Below are 6964 nucleotides of genomic sequence, written 5' to 3'. Positions count from 1 at the left end.
TGCTGCTTGTCTCATATCCTTGGCGGCCCTGGGTCTTCCATACTTTCTGCTGTGAGTCACCCCGCTGTGTGTGAAGGCGTGCGTGGGAGTCTCAGGGTTCTACTTTGCATTTCTGAATCAACAATGAGATGGAGCACCTTTTCCTGCATCCACTTGAATCCAAGTCGAGGAGAATCTTAAGAACTCAGTAGTCCAGAATCCTAGAATCTCAGGGGCAAAAAATTCTGAACTCCTAGACCTTTAGGAGCAAGGGATTCCAGAATCCAGGCTGGGTGCAGTGGCGTGCACCCGTAATCCCAGCAGCTCGGGAGGCTGAGGCAGGAGGATCGTAAGTTCAAGGCTAGGTTCACAATTTGGCGAGGCCCTTGAGCAACTTAGCCAGACCCTGTCTCAAAATAAAAAAGTAAAAAGGGCTGGGGATGTGGCTCAGTGGTTAAGCACCGCTGGGTTCAGTCCCTGGTACCAAAACAATAAAAGGGGGGCAGGATTCCAGAATCCTGTGCTTGAGTTTCCTCACTGGTATGATGGGGATAATAGAAACTTCCAGCAGCTCAGGTGGTGGTGTAATGAGTGTACATACTGGAGGAGCCTGGTGCAGAGGGAGCTCGTGAGCATGGTTTTCCTGAAGACAAGGGCTCACCTATCTCTTCTCCCCTGTGTCTGGACCTGGAACAGAGCGAGACCTCACAGAGTCCACAGTGAATGACTGGATCTTAGCATCAAGTGATCAAAGAAACTTGCAACTTGCAATCATAGGGTTTTTTTTGTTTTGTTTTGTTTTTTTGGTACCGGGGACTGGACCCAGGGGTACTTTACCCCTGAGCCACATCCCCAGCCCCTTTTTATTTTTTACTTTGAGACAGGGTCTCACTAGGTTGCTTAGGGCCTCGCCAAGTTGTGAGGCTGGCCTCGAACTTGGGATCCTCCAGTCCCAGCCTCTGAATCGCCAGAATTACAGATAAGTGCTACCTCACCTGGTTCAAGGATCAATCTTAAGGAGCAAAGAAGAATCAAATTTCAGAAAATAAGAATGATTTACTCTGCCCAAAGTGGCTAGATTGTGCCTTTGCTCTGGGTAAATTCACTCTGCAGGTCCAGCCCAAGTTCATTCATGACACTCGTTCCAACTCTCAATTATATCAGAGCTTCTGTGATTCTAATAAAGAAAAACGAGAACTTTGAAAACGATATTGAGAACCGTCAGAGAAGCATCTCAGGCCGCGCGGGTGTGGCCTGCAGGAGGCCCTGGTTCCCTGCCGGCTGAAACCAGAGACCCACGCAAACACCTGAGGAAGCACCGCAATGTGTGCTGGGCAAACCTCAGACTCACTCTTAGACGCGTTTCTTTTCTCTTTTTGTACAGGAGAGACAGACACCCAGGGCCTCACGCATGCACGCGAGGCGAGCGCTCTTCCCGAGCCCCAGCCCCGGGCTCCTCTCCCAACACTGAACCAGGAAGCACCGGGGGCGGTGGCCGAGGCCTGCCTGCCGTGGGAACTGAGGTGAGAAGCGGCCACTCCTCAGCCTACCTGGGGCCCTGCCCCCCTGTGGCCCTGGTTGCCGCTTCTCCTTCTTGTGGCCTCCCTGCACCCTCTTGGCCTCTCCCCCAGCCTCCCCTGCCCGGGCCTTCCTGCACACATGGGTGGATCCCGAGGAAGCTGCTCCAGCCTGGGGTATTAGCAGGAGAAAGTCCAGCTCCTGCCACAGACAGGCGCCGCTCGCTGCCTTATCTCCCAGGGCGGCCCTCCCCACCTCTGGGCCAAGGCTCTGCCACCGGTCTCCACTGAGGCCTGGAGCTGGGCCTCCTCTGAGATGCAGCCGGGGCACCCAGTGCGCGTTCAGCAAGCACCGGCTCTGCTGCTGTGGCCTTCCTCTGGGAGCCGCCCCAGCCTCCCCTCCCAAGCGGAGCAGGAGCTCCAGCCAACCTGGATCAGGGCTAACCCGGCTCCCAGCCATTCTGGGATGTCACTGCCTGGGGACAGGTCAGAGTCCCCACATGAGGGCCTGTGAGGGCGCCTCTGGGCTGCCATTTCTGTGGGCGCCCAGCATGGGCCACACAGTAGGGTCCTGGGTTTGTCCAACCCGTCCCACTCAACAGCCCCTGACATGCTCTGAATCGCGTGGCCCTGGTGTCCTCCCTCTGGGACCCACAGATGGCCTTACTGCTTTTCCAGGGCATGAAGGAGTGCCCAGTGGCTCAAGGGGACACGGGAGGGCCCTGGCAGTCCACCCAGGACCTGCCCTCCTGAGAGAGGAGCCCTTGGCAGCCACTCAGCGTCTGAGCCCAGCTCCACCCGGAGCTCGGAGGCCCTTCTGTTGGTCTTGACGTTCCCACGGTGAGACCTGAGACCCCGCACCACTTATCTAAAATCCAACTTTAGGGCTGGTGGCATAACTCAGGGGTAGAGTGCCTAGCATGCATGAGACCCTGGGTTTCATTCCTGAGCACTAGAAAAATAAATGCAAGAAAAATCAACTGTAGACCAGGTGTGGTGCTGCCCGCCTGTAATCCCAGCCACTTAGGAGGCTGAGGCAGGAGGATTGCAAATTTGAGGCCAGCCTTAGCAACTTAGCAAGGTCTTCAGCAACTTAGAGAGACTCTCTTAAAAAAAAAAAAAAAAAAAAAGGTCTTTGGGTGGTGGTAAAGCGTCCCTGGGTTCAATTTCTAGTATCCTCCCCACCAAAAAAAAAAAAAATCACCTTTGGGAGGTATAATTTCCATAAGATAAGGGGATTGAACCCAGGGGCACTTACCCACTGAGTCCCATCACCAGTACTTTAAATTTTTTATTTAGAGACAGATTCTCACTAAGTTGCTTAGGGCCTCCCTAAGTTGCTGAGGCTGGCCTCAAACTTGGGATCCTCCTGCCTCAGCCTCCTGAGTTGCTGGGATTACAGGTGTGCACCACCACACCTGGTTGGGAATTTGGTTTTCACAGCGGTCCCCTAGTGCCTGTTGGGGACTGCTTCCAGGACACCCCACAGATGCTATGCTCCACAGATGCTCAAATCCCTCACATGAGATGGCATCATATTTGCGCAGAATCCACGCGCATCCTCCTGTATACGCCAAATGACCGAGCGCCTGGGACAACCGCAGTGCTCTGTACGTAGCTGCTGTACTGTATTGTTAGGGGAAAATTACCAGAAAGCAGCCTGCACGTGCTCAGTAGGGACACAATTCCCCCCACGTATTTTCCATCTGAGGTTGGTCGAATCTGCGAACACGGAGTCCGTATGCAGTGGGGAGCAACTCAGGGCAGATGGGAGCCATGGAGAGTCCTGAGCAGGGTAGGAGCAGGGCTGCTCCGGTGGAGGCGCAGGCCCGGGGCAGGAAGCCAGGCAGGAGGCAGTGCACGGTCCAGGCTGCAAGGGACAGTGACTGGACTAGGGTGCAGGCTGTGGACACGGGAGGGAAGCAGGGCCTTGGGATGCAGAGGGCGTTTTGAAGCAGACCCTCCAAATAAGTCAGGTACGTCGGATGAACAGAGGAGCCGACCTCTGCTGCGCTCCCGCCTTTCTGGACCCCAGAGGCCTTTGCTTCTGTCCGTGGTGGGGGACGGTGGCGAGGTGCAGGCATGGCGGGCCCGAGGAGCCGGCCTGGCTGGAGACGGGGGAAGGCTGATCCTGGGGGCGAGTGTCTGACAAGAGGACCTTTGAGGAGTCCAGAGAGGAGGGCGGTCAGGCCACGCAGCCCTGGCAGGCCTGCAGCTGCGACGCCTCCCTGGGGTTTTCTCCCAGGAACACTAGGGAGCCACAGCAGGTTCTGAGCAGGGGCAGGGTTGGGTTTTGGAAAGACCCCTCTGGTTGTGGTGGGGGAAGAGGCTGCAAGGCCAGGAGACCTGCTAAGGGAACAGGTGACCTGGGTCAGAGGGGTGTCAGGAAGGGGGCGGGGGTCCATGCTGGTCTCCAAAGCCTCACTCACGCCAAGGGCTTCTGACCCGCCAGGTCACAGTTCTGCACCCACCGGCCGGGTATCCATTTCACAGCTGGAGAAACGGAGGCTGGGCAGCGGCCAGGGAGGAAGTGGGGGTTCCCAGGTCCCCAGGCAGGTGGGCAGGCCCAGCAGGGCACCTCCAGACTCTGACTCCTGAGCCTTGGCGCCTTCATGCCCTTCACTCCTGACAGATGGGGGAAACCGAGGCAGCCAGAGGCACCGAATCCCCACAGAGGGCCAAGTGGCCTCCTCCCTCCAGCCTCCCGCCCTCCCTCCTGCGCCCTGGACTCTGACCCCGGCTGCCGCTGGCGCCGTCGGGCAGGCGAGGCCAGCGGGGCAGAATTCCCCCGGTCCCGGTGCCAGGGGAGAACCCAGGGCGTGGGCCGCGGGCAGGCCGGCGGCAGAAGGGCGCTGCTTCCCCGCGCCTCAGTTTCCTTCTCGGGGAAATGGGCGCATCCCTTCCAGGGGCATCAGAGGGCGGGGGAGCGCCTTTCCCTCCGTCTGATGGGGACGCAGCTCCGGTCTGAGGGGCTGAAGGGCCCCCGCCAGCTGGAGGCGGGATGAGGCGCCCCTCAAACCGAGGGGAGATAGAACCGCGTCTGATGGGGAGGGGCGGCCCTGTCTGCAGGGCGAGGGTCCCGCCCAGGGCGCGGCGCCCGCGGCAGCTCGGCTGCTTCCCTGCCACCCAGGTCGCCCACCAGGGGCGAGGACCCGGAGGTGGGCCCGCTCTGCCCCGGCCGGACCCTCCTGCGGCGGGAAGACCGGCCTAGCGGTGCGTCGGCGCCACCTAGCGGCCCCCGTGGGCCAGGCCGCCCGTCCGGAGCGGGATGCGGCGCGGTGGATGGAGGCCTGGGGTCCCCGCCCCAGTCACCCGCACGGTGGTCTGTGTTCGCCCTCCGCGTGCAGCCAGTGGGGAGGGGCTTTCTGAAGTTCAAAGCTGCCCCTGCCTCTTCTTCCTTCACCATTCTTCCGTGGTTTGGAAGGACGTCCACCCTCGGGCCACCAGGCTGGCCGCTCCTGAACCTGGAGGTCTCAAACGCTTCCTTTCAGAACATACCCCCGGGCCTTTGCACGTACGGGTCCCTCTTGTGGTCACATTTGCACCTTTCAAAGCCTGCTCATCCTCTAGGTCTCCATGAGCTGTCCCCTCCTCCAGGAAGCCCTCCCTGACTCCTGGGAGCACCCACGCCCTGGGCTCCCCCACATCTCAGCCCTGACCACTGCTGTGCCATGTCTATCTGGGGCCAGGCCTGTCTTTCCACCCGACCTGGTGGGGCCGGCCCGGGTTCGTCTTCCCCTCTGAGCTACCACGACGCATCCTCCGGAGACCTGGGCTCAAAGCCGCCAGCCTCCAGAAGGCCTGGGGAGAGCGCAGGCCTCCTCTGGAGCCTGTGAACCCTGGAAGGAATTGGAAAAGGTGACAAGCCCTCCAGGCTCTCGGGGGACGGAGGAGACGAGGCCCTGATGTCCTCAGTGGACCGCAGGCCTGCTGACTGTGGGCGACCCACTTCCCCTTTTGGGGCCGGTCTGGCTGGATGGACGGGTGGCAGGGACATTCTAGGAGGCCTGCTCGGGGCTTCCCGAGGCGGGAGTGCTGCGGGCAGAGGGAAGAGGTGTCTGCTGGGTTAGGGGAAAACCAGGCCTCCCCACCACCGAGCGAGGACGGGAGGGAAGCAGGCGAGGCCAGCTCCTCCGGGGCCAAGGGAAGCTGGGGGAGGGGATCGGGCCCATGGGAGGGTCGAGACCGCAGCCCGCAACCTGCCACCAACTTCCCTCCCGGAGTCCATGTGCCCGGGGACGAGGCAGGCAGGCTGCTTCCTGACCGCTGACCAGCCTTGTTCCCTCCTCGGGCCCTGCCCGGCCTGCAGGCTCGCCCGGGAGCTGCTCAGGACCCGATTCTTCTCTTCCCTCCTAGCGTGTCTGCTCCCGACTGGCGACCTGAGGGAGCCTCGAATTTGAGTCAGGGCCTGTCCAGTCTCTGCCCAGAGCCCTCTATGGCTCCCACGTCCCTTGGGAGAGGGTCAAAGTTCTTACCATGGCCTGTATGGCCCTGCGCGGTCCCTGGTTCTCATTCCTGTTCCAGGCCCACTCCCTGGCCTTGAACCTGCCTCCCTGCCTCCGGGCCTTTGCACCTGCTGTGCTCTCAGTCTGGAATCTTCCCTGTCACCTTTCCACCCTGCTCCTCTGGTCCTACAACCCTTGCCTTGTGCTTGTGCTGAAAAACATCCTCCTCTTCCCCAAGATATCCAAGTGGGAACCCTGGAGCTTCGGAAGGTGACCAGAATTGGTAAAAGAGCCTTCACAGATGTGAGGAAGGTCAGGACGGTCAGCGGGCTTTCCTGCTTCCCCAGCGGCCCCACGCCCAGTGCGGGATCCTCAGGAAGGAGGCAGAGGGAGGTTTCACAGCAGAAGAGAAGGTGATGGTGACAGGACCATGACGTCCCAGCAGAGCCCGCAGAAGCAGGGTGGGGTGGGCGCCATGGCGCTCGCCTGTCATCACAGCGGCTGGGGAGGCTGAGACCGGAGGATCGAGAGTTCAGAGCCAGCCTCAGCAAAAGCAAGGCCCTGCCTCTAAATAAAATAGAAGAAAGGGCTGGGGCACGGCTCTGGGGGTCAGTGCCCCAGGGTTCAGTGCCCAGTATCTGCACCCCTGCCCGCTGGCCCGGCTCCCGCACCTCCCCCAGAACCTGCTCAACACGGTGCTGGTCCATGGCCCAGTGGGCTCATTTATTTGCTTACCAGGTATTTATTGAGCACCAATTGTTTGCCCGCACTGTTCCTGGGGCTGGGAGACAGGCGGTGACTTTGACATTTTGTGTCCCCTCCCCTGCCCCCGCTGACCGCATCTGGAGACAGCCCAGGAGGTGACCGAGGTGGATGGGGTCTTCAGAGTGGGACCCCGACTGAGGGACTGGTGTCCTTATAAGAAGGGACACCAGGGAGCTCTCCCTGTCTGTCTGTCTGTCTGTCTCCCTGCACATGTGAGGCCACGGCAAGATGGCAGCTGCCTACTGCCGGAGGAGAGGC

This window comes from Sciurus carolinensis, chromosome 16 (genome assembly GCF_902686445.1).
Source record: "Sciurus carolinensis chromosome 16, mSciCar1.2, whole genome shotgun sequence".
In the NCBI taxonomy this organism is placed as follows: domain Eukaryota; kingdom Metazoa; phylum Chordata; class Mammalia; order Rodentia; family Sciuridae; genus Sciurus; species Sciurus carolinensis.
This window is presented reverse-complemented; position numbering follows the sequence as displayed.